Raw genomic sequence first — 21484 nt, 5'->3', positions numbered from 1 at the left:
AATGCTTTTTTGCATTAAGACCTACAAAAACTTAACATAAAACAAATGTATATAGCTGGAGATTGAAGCAGACGAAAAGATGGTGGAAGATAGTAAATTGGGCATGACTCACAGGTGATTAAGGAAATGAGTTAAAAATTCAGATAAATAAACCAGAATAATTTAAATATCTGGTTTGCATTGATATGACAACACATTAATATGTTGAGACATGATGACTTCTTTAGACTATCAGGACAGCAGCTAGGGGAGTTCAGAGCTCGTAAGAGGGTTTAGAAAATGGTTGAGAGGTCTTTATTACCAATATTGCACGAGATACCAAATGAAACCGTTCTACGGTAGACTATGGTTCAGGGAAGAGAAAAGGACAGAGGCGAAAAAACAGGTACATGAGAAGAGTTCATAAACAAAGTGGCCATGCCCTGAGTGCATGTGTGCATCACTTTAACCAATTTCTGCAATGATCTGAGTCTCTTTGATGCCTCTACTCAGCTTTCCTAGGTCACAATTGCATTTGGAAACAAAAGCATTCATGCCCTACTGGGCATGCGGAAGAGATTATTAGTTGAGCTGTATTTCAGTCATATTACTGTCTTCATTCCTCTTGGATTTCCTTGTTCATCAGACGATAATAAGTAGACCCAGTGCTCAGCCATGACTGCTGAGAACAGCATGGGGATTCTCAGTAGTGCTGTACAGACAGAAGGAAATGTTTATCTGAACTCAGCAGGAAAACATTTGGGAGATAGTTTTGAAGTGCATGGGCCTGGAGGGGCTTGCAGCAAACAAAGCTCCCAACCCCTCTCTTTTTTGCCTCAGAATTAGCATGGCTCCTGTCCCGCAGGCGCTGAGACTGAGTCCTCCCCATGTTCTGAAGGTGTTTCACAGCCCTAAAAAAGGGAGGGCTCAAGAGCCCATAGAAAAGCTTCCCAGCCTTTCCAGCTGAACGTATATGACTCTCATTGCTGGGACTTTCAAGGCTGGATGGTCAACCGCCTCTCTTACATGCCCCTGAAAATCCTGCCATGTTCCCACTTCAATTGATCTCGAAGGTGGTTTCCAAAGAAGAGGAACATAGGACCTATAAATACTAAAACAGCTGAAATCCCTCACTTTGCAAATGGTTTCAGAGCCAAGTAAGGGCTGCCTGGAGACAAGCCTGGTTCTCACCTTTCTGTGGCAGGTTATTTCTTCCTGGGCAGAGAAGGTTGCTGTCGAAGGGAACAGCATTAACATTTTGCAGTGACTTGGACGTGGGGAGAAAGAGGCAGGAAGGAAAAGATGGCAGCGGGGTGTTAAAGCTACATTAAAAGACACAAGAAGCTTGGCAAGCTTGCAGAATTGAGCTAACTGGTTAAACTGAGTGCCAAGACTGTAATTTCAGTGTCTCAGGCTAAGGGGGTATTATTAACAGAGAGGGTGTCTCTTAGGAATCCAGACAAGGAATCCTATGTTTAGGAAAGTTTAGGAAAACTACACTAATTGTAACTGTCCCTTTGCCGAGCAGCCCCTCAGGTCCCCTGACGTCCTTGTAGCAGCAAGGTCTGTAAATGCCTACGGCTACCTCTTCGTAAAAGCACAACTGCTGACAAAAGGAAATTGCATCATCCAGCCTTTCTTCTTCTTTAACAAAAAAAGGGGGAAGTTCCACTGTAGTAGTGTTAATGGCAGCAGGATTAATTCTAGGAATTTTGACAACGTTTCTTTAAAAATAGGTCATTTAGCAGAATAATAAAGAGGCGTTGAACACTGACTCTCTTTGCCATCCTGACCTACCTTGTATTCCCGACTCAGACACGAGCAGGGTGAGGACCCGGCTCTATACAGCCCTCCAAAGCAGCACCAAAAGAAGTAGCAAGATTGCAAAAAGAACGAAGTAAAGAAGAGCTACTGGGACCCCCTGGCTGCGATAGCGCTGTAAATCTTTTCCTTTTCCTGATAAAGTGTGATGCCTTCTTCACTCTCCCCCCCTCCAGCGAGGTTCCCCCATGCTTGGGATGTTCGGGCTGAAGAGTACTGCCGGTTTTGTTTTGGCACATGTGAAAAAGTGGTTATTGTTGGTCAATATTGGAAGTATCTCTTAAATTTTCCGTGGTTAAATAACTGTCAGAAAGCCACATTCAGGAATGGCTATTACATAAATATGCGCTGATCTTAGTGGCCACTGTTGGGGAAGAAATTCCATGTGCCACGGTAGGAAACATAAGACATTTTTCATGACCACTTAACCCATGGCTCAAAGAGATTTAGGATCAGTAACTGAGCCTGAGGGTGTTTTGCAGAGCAGTGAATAAAATATGGGTCCATACATATAGATCAAGGGAATATGATTCATTGATATTTATGATGGTTAGAGATAAAAATTATTTTCTTAGCTCCTCTAGTCAACCGTCCTTTCCCCCCCCCCCCCCCCCTCAATCTTCTCCACATTGCAATAGAGTTCTCCTCACAGCTTGTCCTATGGTTTTGGAAATCCTGCTCCTATTTATCCCTAAAGGCAGATAGGAGAGTTAAAATCTTCCCGTTTGAAAACCTGCGTTTGACTTGAATCTCCGGACACCGCAGAACCATTTCCTGCGATTGCAGCAGAGAGAGAGAAAATTCCACATTGGTGGGCATAAACCTAAATTAGATCAAAGCTTTCCAGACAATTAAAAGTCCTAAACCAAAATGTCTTTTGCCGCTAATATTTTTGCTTGTCTTTTTTTTTGTTTGGGTTTTTGGTGGGGGTTTTTTTCAGGCAAACGGGGCAGCGCTTCATACAGGAAGCCAAATCTGCCCGTCAAAAACAACAATCCAAATCGAAAGCGTGACAAGAGCTGATCCGCAGTTGCACCCCCTGCAATTCCCCACGCAAATTTGTACAACTCCGCAAGCAAAGGGCTCATTAGGTGCCCAGGCAGCTATCCGTGGGCACGCTTCCTCAAGCTGATGCACGCAGGGCTAGCAAAGGTGGACGGAGCGAGCGGATCCGGGATGCGCAGCTCTAGCTCTCCTTGCCGCGAAGAAGCTCAGCGCGTAGTTTTGTTTTCGGAGCTGGAAAGAACCGACTGGTAGAGAGGAGGCAATGCAGAGCAAGCCCCGGCGCACCGTCGGGGCTCTGGCACGGCCGCCGAGCTCTCCCGGGGGAGCTGCCGAGGGGCCCGAGGGCCCCCCTGCTCGGCCCCATGCCCCTGAGGGAGGGCAGGAGCCTCCGGCTCCCGGGCTATAAAAGCCAGGCGAGGCCTGAGGTGGGCTTGGCGTCAGCTGGAAACGCTTCCCTGGAACCAGGTACGTGCCCGCGCCCTCCGCATTTGGGAGGGCTTGAGGCGGGGTGCAGGGGCTAAGCGCCGACGGGGGGCGGGGTGGGGGGATGTCGAGGTGCCCCCCCCCCCCCCCCCCCACCGCCGGCCGGGCCCCGCTCGCTGCGCCCCCCCCCCCCCCTCCCCCCCCGGGAGCTGCCCCGCTCTCCCTGCGGCCCCGGCGCCGCAGCCCGGGCGTTCCCCGCCTCCCCCCGCCGGCCGCCGCCCCCTCTGCCAGCGGCCGGGAGGAGCCGGCGCCCGCTCCCGCTCCCGCTCGGCACGGCTCCCCGGACGGCGGCGGAGGCTGGCCGGGGCCGGTCTGCCCGAGCCTCCCGCCGCCGCTGCCTCTTCGTAGTCGGCACGAATCGCCTGCCTCCCTCCCTGCCCCCCGCGGTGGGGAGGGCCACCCCAGCTGGAGCCCTCCTCCTTCCCTCCCTCCGCCCGCCCTCCTCCCGCCGCCGCACACCCCGAGGAAGGGCTTGTTTTCCTGCCCGGATGATGAATTTCTCCGCAAGGTCATCCCTGCCCGCGGCGGCGGCGTGCCCGCGGCTCCCCGGGCGCCGCCGCGGAGGTAAGGGGCGGGGGAAGCGGAGGGCGGGGGGTGTCCATCCACATCCACACGCCTCCCCCCCACGCACACACAACCCGGCAAGTTTTTTCGGCGCCGGAGAGGAGCGGGGTCGGTGCGTGGACAGGTGCCCGGCGGGGCGGGGGGGGGGGGGGGCGGCCTTGCCCGGCGCGGGGGTGCTGGGCGGGCCGAGCCGTGCCCTCCTCCGCGGCGGCTGGGGTCTGCGGCCGCCCCGACGCCCGGGGGTGTGGGGGGGTGGCCGGGCCGGGCCAGCCCCGAGGGGGCCTCTCTAATCCTCCGCTGGTTTTTACCGGCGCTCGGGAGCGGCTTCGGCTCCCGCGCGTCCGGGAGCGCGGAAAACTTTAAAAGAAATAACAATGATAACAATAACAAGGTATCCCCCGCCACCGGGCCGGGCCGGGCCAGGGGGGATGCGCGGCGCGGTCGCCACGGCAGCGGCGCGGTCGCCACGGCAACGTGTCGGCGGCCCGCGGCCGCGGTGTCGCAGCGCGGAGGGTGCCCCGGAGGCCGCCGCCGCCGCCGCCGCGGGGGGGGGGGGGGGGTGGGCAGCCCCGGCCCCCCCTCCCACCTTCCGCCGCCCCGGCGTGGGGCTCGGGGCCAAGCGGCGTCCCCCGGGGCCCGCCCCGCGGCCGCGGCCTCCGCGGGGCGAAGCCGGACGGAAAGAGCCGTGGGGGTGTACCCACGCAGCCCGGGACGGGTGTCTGCGAAACCCGGGGCTCCCGACAGAGCTCTCTCGGGGCTGCTGGGCTGAGGGCGGGAGGGTGGTTCCCCCCGGGGCGGCGAGCTGGGCTGGTGCGGTCAAGTAGCGGCTCGCCCGGCGATGCTCGCCCGCCTGCCCCGGCGTCGCGCTGCCGGTTCGCGTTGAGCAGCCTGGCTCGGGGGGGGGGGGGGGGGGAGGTTAGGGCCGGTGACAACCCCCTGCTGGGCCTTTTCTTTCTCCTGCTGAAGTCGGCGACAAAACTAGGGATGGTCTCGCCAGCTCGCAGTCGTTGTCCCTAGATCGACCTGCTTTTTGCGCCCCGGGCAGGCCTTGGCTTTGTCAAGACTCTGTTCCCTTCATCCGCCTTTTTCTCGCAGGGGGAAGGTAACAGTGCTGCTGGTGGATTTATCAGAAGGATTTATGATGATCCCACAGTCTAACCTCTTCCATAATATGAAGCACAGACTGGTCCCCAGTGACTCTGAGGTCCGGCCCACCAGCCTCTTCAAACAGTCTTGATTAATGACTTCCAACAATGGGGAATTGACTACATTCCTGGATAATTGGCTCCGATCGTTAATCTCATTGTTAAACGTTTGCTTCTTTTTTCCCCGACTTTGAACTTTCCCGACTTCATCTTCTAGCTACGGGATCTTGTAACGCCTTTGTCTGTCAGATTAAATAGCTAGCTAGTTTCGGATCCGTCTCTCTCTGCTCAAGTATTTAAGGGCAGTAATTAAATAGCCACTTAACGTTGTCTCTGATGAGATAAATAGACCGGGCTCCTTTGGCCTCTCCCTGGAATGCAGATGCTCCCCAGGAGAAGTGGCTGGGCCGCTCTTCTTATCTCTGCGAGCCCCCACCGTTGTCCTCGCCGGCCACCGGCGCTGAACAGCGGGTTCCAGGAAGGCCCTCGTTAATGTGCGGAGATAATAACATTGTGCTCAGTATTCCCCTGTCTATTCACCCAATGGTACGAACTTTGCTTTCCCACGACCACGCGGTGGGAACTTATGTTCCGTTAGTTACGTGCAGTGATCCCTTCGTTTCTTTGCGAGCCAGGCTTTTCTCAGAAGCTGGTTGCCTGTCCTGCAAGGGGCATTTAAATTAAATATTCCTACATGCATAACTTTGGATCTGCCTATCTTAAATGGATTTTTCCCTCCTCCTATCTCTTTGCTTCCAGGGAGTCTGCAGCTTGGGAATGACGCTAGAGCTCTGGTGTTTCTCCCTCTAGAAGTCAGCTGAGTTTTTTTTTCCTGGGACCTCTGTGCTAAAACTGTTTTTTCTTGTTCTTGGTAGCATTCTCTCCAGATGACCTTAAAGTTATTTGAAGTTTACTGGGGGAGAAGTTATACTGAGTAATATACAAACTGCAGACTGAAAGTGCCCATTACAACGAATCGGTTTTGTAACTGCTTCTGTTCAGCTGTGCCTCCAAGTGCTGGTGAGAGAGAAAGAGATTTGCTTTCCTGTTTTACAGAACTGTAAATTCCACTGCTGGGTGTTGTCTAGGTTGATACATCTATTGTCGTTGTCGTTATGTTGCGACTTTAACTTGGATTTTGCGAGTTTTACTTAACTCTGAAGTGTGCTGAAGCCTGGATTTATAGTTCTCTTTAGAAAGCGCAGTGCCTGAGAGTATGGGCCGGAGGTGGGTGTTTTTGACAGGATATTGTCAAGTTTTTCAGTAGTATGTAGCAGCTCGAAGGGGACCACCGAAAGGATGAGATTGAGCAATCTGAAGGCATGTGCTGTGGGAGACGGTACGAAGTACTAAAGTTCTTTGAAATGGGCTTTTTTTGTTGGTTGGTTGGTTTCTTTGTTTGGGGGGGAGGGGGGTGGGATGTAACCACCTTGACTTACCCTGTCTAAGAGCCTAATGCATACTGAGGGAGGGTGATGTAAGAAAGGTCCAAAAACTAAAGACCTTGCCTGTACGTGCTAACCATCCCATGAAGGAAGTGAGGTGATGATCCTTGTCAGTAAGGTTTGTTTGCATGAATGAAGATGGCAGGTTTCAGCCTTTAGAATGACCTAATTGTCTTCAAAGTGTTAAAATTAAGAAAAAGTATGTTCTGATTGTGTAATGACTTAAGTGTCAGGACAAAGAGCTTTGTTGAAATTTCACAAGGATTTTTTGTTTGTCTTTTCAAGTCCCTGAAAACATGTCTATACAAAAGATTGCGCTAAGTATAAACAGTGATGGACCCTTAAAAGGTCTGAAAATCATCACTGAGCTCAGATATCACCTCTGATTGAATGGAGTAACCCTATGAGCTCTAGAATTGTGGTGAATTTTCTACAGGTTGGTGTCAGCATCTTAGGAATTGCTTATCAATTGTTTGTATAATTGTATATCCCTCCAATATGAAATTTTGAAATTTTATTAGCTGGGAGGTATCTTTCCCCCCCATCCATCCAAACTCAGCTTCTCTCCCCCAAACTGGCTAATTTCTCTGAGTTTTTTCAACATAGGCTTTCCCTTCTCAAGGTTGCATCTTTAAGTCCTTTTGCAGTCAGAAGAGCATGTATATGTTTCCACAGGGTGAATTGTCCCAAATTTCTTACATTCTTGAGTCATGATACCCATCCAGGGTCAGCCCAGCATTAAGAACAGTGGCTGTTAATTAACCCTACAATACCAGGACAGACAGAAGATAGTATTTGTGAGTCTCAAATTTGCAGTGTCAGCTGAAAACTGTCCAGCAAGTGCTAGGTTAGAGTTAAGCAGATTTCATTAGCAAAATATGTTGGCAGTAGTAAAATTTGTCAGATTTGGGTCCTACAACTGTTACTGCCACCTTTATTTTTAACAACATAAACCGCCTCCATCAGATGCAGCCAAAGCTAAGGAGAACCTGATTATATTAAGAACAACATCCTGCCTCCGATTTCTTTGTGAAATCGTCACTCATGTAGGAGTAAAAGCAAGCTGCTTGTAGTCTTACAGCTACAGACAGAGCAAAATTTTGTAACTTGTATGACTGTGCTTCTAGCAGCGGATCATTTCTTAATTTGTAACTCCCACATTAAAGGCAAAGGTGGGATATAGGCTGAAGCTGGTGCCTTTGTGGATTTAAGAGCAATGCTGGATTTAGAGCTGATATTATCTAACAGCATGTAACGACTTCATAGCTGATAAAACCTTCATACCTGCCCTACAGGGTTACGAAGTGGTTCTATATGTGCAAAATTCTTTAAAATTAGTTGCCTTGTTACTGGCAGCACTTTGTTATTATTATGGAAGATTAGAAATGTAAGAAAAGTCACCCAGGATTATTTCTGTATTAACCTTGGATACAAATCAGGTGCCCTAATTGTAAGCCTCGATACTATGTGACAAGGTGTCTAAACTGATCCCATACTTGGTTTTACACATTGGATTATTTAGGTAAACATCACCTTCTTAAGAGTCAGAACAAAACAAAGTTGATAATATTTACTGGGGGAAAAGGAGTTCTGGATATGTTCTGAATGAAATTAAATTACCTTCCAGTAGGAAAAGCTTTTGAGAGCATATCTGAGCACAGTTTACTTTTGCAAATGGTAAAAATAGAAAAGAGCTACAGGTATCCGGTTTATTATATACATGGATTTTGAACTCAGTAACAGTTCTATAGAAACAAAGACTTGTACTGATTAAAAAATTAATCACAGATGATCAATTACTTATTAAGGTTGAGCGATTCATTTCTTGGAGTCCATGGCTAAGAGTTTGCGTTAGTAAATTGGCAGCGGATCCAAAAAGGCAGAGGTGTCAGCACGCTGCTGAGTAAATAGGGAAAAAACGCAACACCAACGCTTGCATGCGGGGTGTGCGGGAGAGAGACAAACAGAAAGGTGGAAACCAAAGGAGTAATGACTAGGAAGCAGCGTAATATCATTTTGTCCTAATTTGTCCTCTGTCAGCAGTGGACACATGTACTTGGGGAAAATAATTAAGTGGAGGGAAGAATGCCAACAATCACAAATATTACAATGAATTGCTGTAAAAGCTTCTATCAGGGTGCTACAGGCGTGCCCACAGCGGACAGATTGAATTCTTCTTCCCCCCCTCCCCCCCCATATCTCTGACTCCATGATCCTGTGTTACAAACCTTAGTAGCAGGTATAGAAGCTATTACCACAGCCGATATCAACCAGCCATCCAGGGAGATCCTGGGGTTTGGTTTTTGTTTTGTTGTTTTGTTTTGTTTTTTTTTTTGAATGATCCAGGAACAAGAGCCCGTATCTGTTTATATCTGTGGTTGTAATTGTTAGCAACACCCATTACTTTTACTGTTCATTTCACTATACTTATTATACATTAGTAAAATGTGGTAATAACAGTTGAGTTTGCTTGCTTCCTTGCCTGCTTTCCTCCCTCTGAAAGTAGTTATCTTAGAAGGACAAGAAGGAGTTAATCAAGGGGGACACAAGCAGACACCCCAGTGCTTTGTTAAACTATTAGTATCTGTAGTATTAGCATCTCTACATACTACTAGTATCTGTGTCTTACATAGTAGAGACCAGCTCTGAGCCGAGACTCAAAGCTTGTATCACTTGGCAAGTGATAACAATTCATCTCCCAGGCTAATTTATATCACTCTTGTCTAGCTTTGGAGATGAATATATTCTACTGCGGGAGTGCAGAAGAAGTTTTTTAGACTAGGATCATAAGAAGAGCATATTGTGAGCTGAGATATTTCTCATCTCCCTCTCGAGCAACTCTCACAGTCGCTACTAAGGAAACAAAGTCAACTATGGTAAAATAGATATGAAGCACATCGCTTAGATGGGAATCCTCGCTGCGCTCTGGTGAACTTTTGATGCAGGAAGCAGCAGCGTTGCTACGTTTAAAATCATTGATATTGTCTATGGATTGATGGTAGTACCCAGTCTCATTTGCACACCTATACATTAATACATACACACAAATGGGGGGGAAAAGCAGTGTTTCTGGAAGGGTTGGCAGTCTAGCAAAGTCTGGCAAGAGCTAACAAAGCTACATGAGTAGTTCAGTTAGCTACGGCTACGTATTTGTTCAACTGAAGCATAGATTACAACTAAAGTAACTAGTGTAGGAAAGGTTGCTTGAAAAGAGCCTGCAATCAGAAGTGATGTATTCTTATTCTCTGAAAAAACAATATGCCAATCATAGGCAGAAAGTAGTGACAAATATTCAGCTTTGGAAAGGCAGATCTTCTTATTTGCCCTTTTTTCTGACCTTTTTTTCTGCTAAACGGACCAGGCATTTCTAAAAATCTTGAAAAGTAATCAAAATTTGCTTGAATTCTCTCTGTGACACCTGTATCTTGAGATTCTGCTGCAGCTCAGTGATGGTAATCAATATTGTCAGGTCTTCACAATCATCATACAGTTATCACCAGTTGGTGTTCTGTCCCAAAGAATAGGATGGCTTTCTATGTGCATATGTGGTTTTCTTTTTCTTTTGGAGAAAGTTGAACAAATATTGGTTACTGTGATCGAGATCCCTGATTGCATTCTAGTGGTGAAAATCTCTTTCCCAGTGACACCAATATGCAAAACAAAGCTCAGTTTTTAAAAGGGAAGTAAAAAAAAAAAAAAAAAAAAGGCAAAATGAAACAAGGTGCTGTGCAATTATTTTTACTGCTCTTCATGCAGAAAGACAACAAGTTCAAATAGAGGACATGAATACTATGCTACATTATGACTAATCTTAAAAGGATACTATAAAAAGCAATGGCTTCTCTCAAATGATGACAGTGAAGTCACTGAAGACTTAATTCAGAAATTTTCCAGTGGCTCCAGGCCCCCTTTTTACATGCAAGACTGGACCTGTTGCTCCATGGAAAAATCACTAGAAATCTGAGGAAACCAGTCAAGGCGTTATCATGGAAACAGCGGGAATTTCCAACACAAGATAATAAAGGATCTGATGTTACCTTAAATTTGCATAAACAGGAGTCAATTAAAGTTTGTGTGCAAAACAAATAAAAATAGTTATGTGGTTGGGCATAAGTTTCAGATGGATGGATTTTTTCCTTTCCTGGGTGGAACAGAAAAAGAAAAGAACAGTAGTAGACTGGTTACTAATCTGATTTTACATGGTTTTGGGGAGAGATGAGTGTTCCTGTTGGTAGAGGGTAGAGCTGGAGCGGGGTTTCTCTGGTACCAGGGAAACGTGGTGTCTGTCAGCTTAGGGGTGAGCAGAGTCCCTTAACCTAAAGCCAGACTGACTGAAAGTGAGTTTCTACTCCTGGGCAGTCATTTTGCCTTAGTAAAGAAACTGTAAAATGTTTTGAAGTCTGAGGACTGGTGCTTTACCTCCGGTGTGTTGCCAGTGGGTTCTTAGTCCAAAAAGTGGCACGTCTGCTGAGTAGTCAGGGAACAATCCCTCCCCTTCCACAGGGCCCCAGGACTCTGACTGTGAAGTATTTCCAAAAGCAGGGTCGAACAGCAGAGTAAATCTGGAAAGTCAGTGTAGTGGACTGGGTAGGAAATCTTCTAGCAAAGAAGATGACATGGGCAGGGCACTGTGTGGCATTTTATCAAGTCCCCATTTTCTTAGACTACTGGAGCTACATACAGTTCAGAGCACCTTTTAGGATGTCCTTTGGACACTCAGGAATGAACTAGGTATCTCCAGGTCCCAACCTCAGAAAGCGGAGAGGTGTAAAAGTCCTATAGATCTTCCCAGCTCAGCTCTCCTGGAAGCAGTCTGGCTGTTGGGGAGTTAGCTAGCCCTTAGGCTAGAAAATGCCGGAGGATAATCAGCCCTTAGTATTTAATGAACTAAATGGTCGCTGTCATCAATGTCACTCTCCTTCCTCTGAAGCATCAGTTTCATGAAAAACTTCACACAGTTGAAAGACTTAGCTTTTGAGATGAGTCATTAGGAAAATGATAAAATATAATAAGCATGCTGGGGGGGTGTAGGAAGGGGTAGAAGTAATGTGATAAAATATTTGTCAGAAAGATGATACTCTGAGAAGAGCTGTATGGAAACAAGATGACAGAATTATTCCACCCTGAAAAGCTGGTATTTCACAACAAGTGCTGAACTTTTTATACCACTGCAGCACACCACGGCATCTCCATATTTATTAAAAGAAAATGTTAATCCTCCCCTTGAGGTTAATAATTAGGGAGTATCTGTTAAAAGCCAGTAAACAGGCTATGAAGGTCTGCATAAGTTTATGAGGACCCAGATTCCTGCTCAAGCTAAGCAGTAGCCTTACAAGATCCTCTGTTTCAGTACTCTGAAAAATAACGTACCAGTTTCCATCCAGTCTGTAGGGACAGGTACCCCAATTGCAAATGCAGCTGTGGTAACATTTAACAATTCTTAGTTGCAGCAATCAAAGGCATTTTCACAGAAAGGGTAAGAGATATTTAGAAGGGTCACCCCAGTCCATGGTATGGCAGAATAAAGTGACCAGGCTTTCAGGCCCCTGCCTGCTATCTGGTCCTTTAAATAAACCCGTTCATGCCATAAGCATGAGCACTGCTAATTGCAAATGTGCTTTCACCTACCTCAGCCAAGGTCTGAATAGACTTGGAAGACCCATACCTGCACATAGTGATTTCAGGTCAGGACTGTGCAGAATTTGTTGCTGTTTATCTTGTGCCTGAGAACACAGGGTTCACAGGGCTAGATTCAGCCCCGTGTTTTGGAGCCGAGTTTTGGCCGTGTGCTAACGAAGTTAGAAATGCACAAGGATGCACTGCAAACTATGACTGAGGAATAAAAGCTGTTCATTCATTTCCTGAGAAGTCAAGCAAGCTCCATCAGGAATGCAGAGGGAGGATTTAGCAAATGGGTATTACAGAAGGATTAACTTCATTAATTTAGCTGCTTGTGCTTTGGCACTTAGGAATTAATCCAGCCTTTATTGATTATTTAAGTCTTGATTAGCTTGATGCCTAAGAAATGGAAGGGACAAGCAGTTTCCTCCCTTTGGTGAGGAGAGGGGTCTTTACCTCCTGGCTGGGTTCAGCGTATGCCTCAACTTAAAGGGAACAATTCAAACCTCAAGTCATGGGGCTACTTTACACCATCCACAGTGCAATAAAAACAAATAATATCCTATCATAATGCCTGGGAGGCTTCCTCAGAAATCCTCTGGTATGAAATGGTCTACTTTGAGAGTTGCTTCCAGCTAGACCATGCTTGGCCATTATCGTAGAAACATGTGCAGTTGATATTGGGAAATAGCAGAAAAGTATTTATCCAGTTCAGAAGATGCTCCTAATATGAAGGGCCTCAGGGGAATATTGCTTGGAAAATGTTTTTTCGTAATAAAATGACCTATTTTAGAATTACAGTTTTCCATGCTGGGGGAGGCAGGAAGGTGGCAGGAGGCTTGCCAAAGAGATGGGCAATAAGCACACTCACACTTGCTCCCTAACAAGACGATGAGTGGACTGAATGTATTAATAAGATAGCACACAGCGTTTTTTCAGCTAGGTTCCTGCATGCAGGCTATTTGTATGTGTCTACTACATCCAAATCAACATGCCTGCAGGAATGCGAGCAGACATTCCTATCGGCAGCCAACCCAAACACGCAGACGACAAGGAGAGAGCCCACACAATGTCTGTTTGAGCCGCTCCTCAAAAAGCCTTAGGAGAAGAAAATAAAGTAAAAAGAGGACAAAGCTAATAATAGTTTTGTGAAATATCTACCAAGAAAGCAAGCTTCAATTACATTACACTTCTAATACTATGATCCCAAGCAGTGAGCTGTGTAAAAGTGTTATTTGCTGTTACTCATCAGTTCTGTCTGTACAGATGCTCCAAGACAACCCACATGTTGTTGCTTCTCCAGTAGCAGAGCCTGCCTTCTAGTGACTAATGAATCCCACCTACTCAGCCTCAGTTTGTCTCACATTTTGTCTGTTGAAACCTTTCATCTTTTTCAAAGTGATTTATAATCTAACTTCAGCAATCAAATTAGTCTTTAACCACCACGCGTTCAACTAGTTGGCAATCAAAGCCACACCTGCTGTTGTAAAATCACATCAGAGACAGTAGCTAACATGCTGCTCAGAAAAAAAAAAAACTTACTTAGATGGATGAAATTTGACCTCGCAGTTAAAGGCTGTAATTCTTTTGATGCAAACCCCATTAATGGAGCTGCTGTAGTTTATATGAGGTATAAATTTGGCCTTTTACCAGAGGTACCTAACCAGAGATATTAAATTGATATGAAATTATTCCAAACACCATAGTTGCCATTCTGACATGAAGCCAAACACCACCATCCTTTAAGTCATCCTATCTTAGGCAGCTGATTCGGAATGAATTTAGGGCAGATGAGGTAGAGATGAATCGACAGAATATATAGCTGTGGTACTTCAGCCAGCCAGTAGCATGCCCTTTTATACCCTTGTCTTCTACAGTCTTTAGTGATGGTCTTGAAATACTCCTGGCTTGTGCAGAGCAATGTTGCCACCCTAAACAGCAGATAACGATGATAATGAACTCCCAAGAGTTAAAAGTTTGATTGTACCAGGGCTTCTGCAAATCTGGAACCCATCACCAATGTGCTTTGCATGGGTGCAGTGCACTGTGCAGAAGGTTTCAAGCCAAAGTTTTCTATGCAATGGTTTGTTGCAATAGCTTCCTATCGTTGAATTTAAGAAAGACCAGAGTGGTAGAAAATTTGCAGAGAAAAAGACACTGAATAGGTCTTGTCACCAGCTTCTCGGTTCTCTGTCTGGCTGCAGAAAGCTTTCTGATCACCTTTATGCAGTCTTCCTGATGCTTCTTTGAACCTTTTTCTGAGTGGTTAATGATTCAACTTCTCACATCTTGAATGGCAACAGCAGTGTAAAAGTACCTGTTTTCTAGCAGACCATCAGTTAAATGTGTTTTAGGGTGGACCCATTAGCTTAGTTTTGGAGAGCATTTTGAAGAAGAAATGTGCATGAAACTATATATTACCCCTTGAATTAATGCAGTATTCTTCCCTCTCTCCTTCCCCCTCTTGAATGCTGACTTTGTGTGTTGCGTGTGGAATTTCATCCATGGGGTCCTGAGCTGAGCTCCACGACCAGAACATAACTGGGATAAATCTCCTGTAGTCACCCAGTCTTGATTTGAAATTCTTCACTGCTGACAGTTGAAATAGTTAATCAGTCATACACACTTAATGACTAATTCTCCCTTTCTTGAAAGAGTTAAGCCTATTTGCTTTCCTTTTTTTTTGCTTCTTCTGTTCCTATACACAGAAAAATACTATCTGTATGGTCAGAAAGCAGCTTTTTCAATAGTGTTTGCTGTTAGTCACCCATTGGAAAAAAAGAGACTTAACTGATTACAGAAAAAATCAGGAAATGGGGAAAAAATAGCCATCAGAGGCTTAGAAAGACAGAGCAATGCTTACAAAGTGCAAGCTGAGCATGCAGCGGGAGGTAGCAAGAGGTATGAACATGGTCACCACCACAAATATGTCTTTCAAAATGATGCTATACCATGGTGCAAAACATGATTTTAAAACATCCATTTCTTATGAACAGTTTCCTGTCCTTGAGCTATGTGAAGCTGTGAAATGGTCTGGCAAGGAGCACGCAGTAAGAGACAGATGGGAAATCAGTGCTGGAAGAGCGTTCAAGCCTAGGTCCAGGAGGCAGAGGGCCAACAAATTTCTGTATCACATGGACCAACCAACTTGCTCTCTCCTGTATGTCCTCTTTTTTTCTGCAAGAGCAGCTCTCCCCTACACCTCTTACCTCCTCCTACCTTCTTACCTGGCCAGAATTCACTCAGCCGTTGTAGAGAGAGGTCAGCCTCATAAATGGAATCGAGTCATTGAGGCCACATGGGAGAAGGCTGATGTTTCCGGGATCAGCATTTAGACTCATTCTCTAGTTTTGTGGGAGACACTTAGGACTGAGGCATGCTAACCTTGAAACTCAACAGCTGAGAAACTCCATCTAGTTGCTGCCCAGAGAAAAGAGCAGGGGGCTAACAAATTCCCATGTGTTGTGGCGTTTCCCTTTAAAAAAGTGTGTGGTAAAGCCCACACACTAGGGGAAAGGAACATGTTTTCTGTCCTCTTGGAAAAGTAAAAGAGTGAGAGTTTTGAAGTGGTGATAGGGGGGTTTCCAGCCCATCTGCAGTGCTAACCAAACATCTGTCTCTCTCGAACCACCTTCTGTGGCAGTCCACCTTTGCAAAAATGTTTTTCTCCTGTTGACTTGGGGTAGAACAAACCCAAGAGTTTTCCTGTGGCTGCCCACGCCTGTGGTTTAGAGTTGTTAATAAATAGATGAGAGAGCAGAGCGAACAGAGCAGAGGTAGTGATGATCAAGCTATAGTAATTACCTGGACTGTACTGACCAGCAGCTGAGCAGGGATGGAGCGAAAGGTGCAGGCTCCTCACCTCAGTGACAGCCAAGCTTCTTGGAGAGGGGCCTGAGGTTTTCATAATATGGTTATACAAGAAATACCTGATTAATTGTTCTTAGTTTCCTAGCTCTATAGCCTGGACTTACTTGATCTTCTGACCCAGTCTGCCTCTCTGTCCACATACTTCTTCCATTCTTTCTTGGTCTTCTCTGAGTCCTCTTGCTGAAGCACGCAGGCTACGGATTTATAGGAAGGATCATTCAGAACAAATTGCCAGCCTTGCTCTCTGCAAAGGAAGCAGCTCACCTGTAAGAAGAAAAAAAGATAATGGAGTAGAGTCACTTGCTCAGTACCTCATTGCCTGCTGCCCTGTTCGCACTGGGTGTCCTCTTCTCTGTTGTCAAATGTTCATAATCCCATCCCATGCCCTGCCTAAACTTTCTGAAGAGCAAGAGCATTAACAGAGCCTTTTCCGAAACTGCTTGTATGAACACTTACAGCTCTGCAGTGGTTGCAAGTATGTTTCTTGGGTGGATGGCCTTCACAGTCAGTAACATCCTTTGCTTGTTCAGCTTTAAGGTGGTGCTTTGGGGGTTTAGTAGCTTTGGGGGTTTTTTCTTCACAGATGCTGGCAGCAGCATATTCGGTACACTGGTTTTCTAGCTTGTGCTTTAACAGAGGTACCAGGCTGCTTTGCCTCTTTATAGATTCAGGACTTGCTGTATGGCAGCAATCCAGCAAGGGGAGACACCCTTTTGAATATTTTTTGGTAACATTTCAGAGATGGATCTCTAAAGCCAGATTCCTACACTTGTGATTGCAAGGAGTTTTTAGTAGTAGATGATGAGATGTAGGAGAAAGGTGTTCTGCCGTTAAATCACGGGCATTAGACACTGACTGTTGCATAGTTTTCTCTGTGATATTCAGCTGTGTTAGCTTCTAAAGAAGAGGCAGAAAAAGTACCAGTTGCTACCTCTGCTTTGTACCTTGCCTGCTTAAATTTTGAATGTTTGGTATATCTATGCTCACACGTAGCAACCAGCAAAATGGCAGAATATGTTAGGGCCTTCTGGCGTTTCTTGGATAAGAACAGGAACAAAAGAAATCGTATTTTCAAAAATATTGAGCAACTTTTGATTCCGACTGGCTTTACTGGTAATTCTGATTATTCAGCACTTTTGAGAATCAGACTTCTTTGATTTCAGCACCTAGCTTTAATCACCCAGATTAGGCTAGATGACTATCTTTATGTTAGCATATATCAAGTTTTATGTGCATATGTATGTCTGTCTGCAATCACGTATGTATGCATCGTTTGTGGTAATAAAAACTGTATCCATATATAGGACGCCAATAAATGTGGTAGGAAGCCTACTGTGCATCCACAGCTGTCGGATGGCAGGTTGAAGTATCTAGTGCTTTATCTTCAAGAAGGTCCTGTGTGGAAAAAAACCCATCTTGTCTGGATTTTCATACTGGCTCTAAGGTTGCCATGTGTTTTCTTGCTTCTTCAAGTATGCCTTTGTGCATAAGACATCTATGTTCAATGTGAGTCCAGTAATTAAGCCCTAAGCTGTGAATGATCCTTTTTCATGCCCTGCCAGCTTCCACTCCAGCTGTCTCAGAAACAAGGACAAAGCTATCGCACAGCCCCGCTCACCCACAGCTGTGCTCTAGCAAGGTACAGCCTGACCTCAGCTCACTTCTAAGCTTTGCAGGTTAAATATGCTGGCAGCTTGAACAAGGGCAGCTAAAAATGCTCCAAAGAGGAGTAAAAAGGAATGCAGCTTGATGTGAGGAGCTGGGTATTAGGTGATAAACTCAGTAATTGCTTGGGGCTGCCACATCTCTTTTTTTTTCTTTTTTGAATGCTTGGGGGGGCACGTTTTGCTTTTGTACCGGGAAGCAGCTGCGTGTAGCTTGAAAAACTTGTAGTTTCACCATACACGAAGGTGAGCTGGAGGGATAGCTGCCACGGTGAGCGCCGGTCACGCTGCCTGTGGGGCTGTCTGGTTTGGGCTTGGCCAGGTGGTCAAAGCAGCCAGCTTCAGTAAAGCTGAGACTTTGTTAAACCCAAATGTAATATATCTTGTTTCAGCTGTCATTTTAATTAATGCTAATTATAATCATTAACCAATTTGGCAATCATCCTGAGGGACAGTGATTCGAGTCAAAGTTAATGCCTTCTATCAGTGCCTCCATCACAGTGTGAGTTGCTTCAGTCACCTGATAAATGGAAATGTAAATATGCCTGCCTTAAATGCAGAAGAAATGAGGAGAAGAGGTATGCGCAGTATTAGGCTCGGTGTAAACCTTGAACTCTAGCTCTGAAACATCTCAGCCCTTGACAGGAGTGGGGATGTCACGTTAGCTGGTGTAAGCCATCGTGGCCTTGCAGAGGGTCTAGGGTATGGACATCTGGTATGGATAAGGCAGAGGTCCAGAGTATGGATACAGCTGTGCCATATCGCAACAGGCAAAGCTTTGGCTTATGATGATGCCAGTAATTGACTCCCAAAATTATTATTAGCTTTGAAAGGGTTTACAAAATAAGACATGCTGGGTCTCAGTTTCCAGCATGTTTTATTGAACTAGTTTCCAGATTTTGCATTACGATCTCTTAAATATTTGCTGTCTTGAGGAAGTATTTCTGGTTTTAGTTCAGTTCTAACACCAAATAAGGATTTGTCTTATGAGCATTGTGATTTTTAAGAATTCAGAAGCAGAGAATGTAATTATTCTTAAGCCTGTGAAAATCCACATTTAAAACATAGTATAAAAAGCTGCAGGCTGTTGGGTACCTTAGTCCCCCTTGTTGGGGCTCGAAGGATGGAAGCACATTGAATCTAAGGATAAAAATACATGTTTTGAACAAGCCATTGTTAGGAGACAATTCTAATAGAAGGGAGGATGGTTCCTGCGACTGTTAGCACGAGAGATTTTTAGACCCGTGGGCTGCCTGCAAGGGCAATTCTGAAAAGCTATTACCATCAGACACCTGTGGGATAGACTGCAAATAACAAGTTGTTTCTAAAATAAGCTGTCATACAGCACAGCTGTTGGTGTTTTTCTTTGCTGCAGGAAGGCAGAGGTGTTGAGAGAGCGACTTGGTGACTGAGTTGGCTTCTTCAGCAAAGGAAAGCACTGAAGTCTCTTTGTTCAAGCACATCCACATGGTGGATGGAGATGACTTAAGAGCCTCTCTTTGTCCTGAGGAGCTCTCTGACTATATAGGGAGTTTCAGGACTCAAAGTTAGTGAAGTAAGGTTTGGGGGTTGATTTTTACCAATGCTGAGTTGGTATAGGTGCCAGTACCTCCTTTTTCTCAAGCCAAGAGCCAGAACAATAAGTTTCTCTCAGTTTTACCTGATCAGATCTGCCATGGTGGCAGTCGCTGCCATCTGGGAGGTTTCTCAGATGTGTCTTTCAACACCTTCTGTCAGCTCTGGGTGGAGACTGAAGAAGACATGGTGTAGTTTATAGGTGTAATATTTTACCAATGTGTTCCTATCTAGCATTTGCCTTCATTAGGTCAAGTGGCTGGAAGCCATCACATGACTGCAATGCTGTGTACATGGTTAGGCTGTTCTGTCGTTTCTGGATATAAAGAACGATGGTGTGACTGATTAGCTGCAGTGCGTGACAAGTGTTATTTTTCCTGGCTTTGCATGGTGCCATTTAGGATGTGTCATCCTGTCCCTGCTTCGTTAGCACATCCTGCTTTCCCCATGTCCCTCGTGCAGTACCTCATCAGTTAAAAAAAAATAATAACAAATGAGGTGCTGGTCTCTGGTTTGGTCCAATTCCACCAGGGTCAATGTTTAACAAAATAAAGCATATAGCCTCAAGTAAAGAAAAAGAAGGGTCTGAGACTGAGATGACAGCTTTTCATGTAAGAGTCGCACTGAAGTCGTATCGTGAGAAGTCATATCGTAAGCTCATGTGACTGAGGTGAGCAGGTTAGAGTCCTTAGCTTGGATGTACGGGTTTGAGTCATTGCCCTCAAAAGAGCATTTAGGGGGTTGGTAGAGATACCACTAAATTGCTCTGATTTTATCTCTGAACACAGAAGGCCTCCAACCTGCAGCCATTTGGTTTCCTGCAGAGCCTCAATACATCAGACAAAGTGGCCCAGCACACGAAGCTTCCTCTCGGGTTTTTTTTTTGAGAAAGGTGTTTGGCAGGAGGCAGTTTACTAAGGAGATTATTGTGTTCTTTTTACTGCTCTTATTGTCAATGACAGGCAGCAGCGAAGCAAAGTGAGAACGTGAAGAAACAGGAAGCAACTGCTAAGGTGGTGGCAGGAAGAAGGCAAGATATTTTTAACCATTTTTTTTTTATTTAAAAAAAAAAGCCCCAGTGATAGCTGTTTCAGCTGCAGGCCTCTTTATTCACAGTAGTTGTGTTTCTGATAGCTAGGAGGCAACAGCAGACATGGTGAGATCATCGTTATGCCTTTCTTAGGTTAATCACACACTACGGCAAATTTCTGTTACAATAATGACTGGTTAGGCTCTGCATCCTTCTTCTCTAATTACATGCCATTTGGAGTAGTTCTTTTCCGTTAGGATAATGCCTGTAAACAACAATGGGTATGTTCTTTGCCAGGTGCCTGTTATGTATAGATCTATTGCCTTCTCTAATACTGAGCCCAGCATCTTCATTAAAATAATACAATATATGAGGAGAACTTAATTTGTCAGCTGGTGCGTGAGAGTTAAACATTATCATTGCGTTTTACCTTATGCAAAAGACATTCCATCTGCTATCAGCTCTTTCAAGGCAAAATTTCCTTACTTGCAAGGTTGGTTAAAAAAAAAAGTGCTGCAACAATACACTTCTCTGGGCACCAATAACATGGTTACTCAGCTGCAAATTGGGCCTAATTATCAAGGGTGCTACCACCACTACTGGGGCTGCTTCAGTCACATGATGAGTGTTTGCATTTAGTGCACTGGGGAATGTTCTTAAGGAGAAGGTCATCGCGAAATTCGGGAAATTTGCTTTTCAGGATCTGAAAGCATGTTAGAAGTAGATAACATCCTTTGTCCCAAAGAGCCACCCTTTCCAAGATGCACCTACTCAGCAGTAGTTGTGTTTTCCTGACCACACAAAATGTGATTTTGGTTTTGGTCCAGCTCCCACAAGGTGGATGTCCAAATAAACCTCACCATCCTGGTTTCTGCAAGTTGTCTGGGAGTCTTAGCAGAGAAAGCAAGAATTGCATGGGCACTAAGCCAGTGTTATGCTTTCACCCCTAACGATGATCACTCTGGTTTATAATGAAGTCACGTTGGCATTGCTGTGTAGGAAAAAGGTATTTATTGTTGGCTATTGTTAAACTTCTCTCTTGAAAAACGGCTTTTGTTTGTCAGCCGTCAATGTTCAGATGCATTCAGTTGCATGAAATGCATTAATGAGGGGTTAGATTTCACAGTCCTTTTATCAGACAGATGATGGCACGATAGATAAGGAATTAAATTCCCACTTGGTTGACAGGCAATTCTGTTGCTTTGAGCATCAAACATTAAAGTGGTGTTTGAAAAGTCCCTATGACCCTCCTGTCCACATCCCTCAAACACCACTTCTTGGTTT

At 45.3% G+C, this 21484-nt stretch overlaps 1 protein-coding gene across 2 annotated transcripts in view; it reads left to right on the top strand.

Moving 5' to 3' along the window:
* The first annotated feature begins 3193 nt into the window (after window positions 1–3193).
* Window positions 3194–21484, top strand: part of GPRIN3 (GPRIN family member 3) — a 31475-nt gene continuing 13184 nt past the window's right edge. The window contains exon 1 of one of the 2 annotated variants that reach the window (XM_049815133.1): window positions 3194–3270. The gene's annotated coding sequence lies outside the window, so the exon portion shown is untranslated. Of the gene's footprint in view, window positions 3271–3739; window positions 3853–21484 lie in introns of those variants that run through there. The other variant, XM_049815132.1, reaches the window with a different exon arrangement.

This window comes from Accipiter gentilis, chromosome 12, assembly GCF_929443795.1.
Source record: "Accipiter gentilis chromosome 12, bAccGen1.1, whole genome shotgun sequence".
Taxonomy (NCBI): domain Eukaryota; kingdom Metazoa; phylum Chordata; class Aves; order Accipitriformes; family Accipitridae; genus Astur; species Astur gentilis.
Note: the sequence above shows the minus strand (reverse complement) of the source record. Positions and strands in the feature narration are given on the sequence as shown.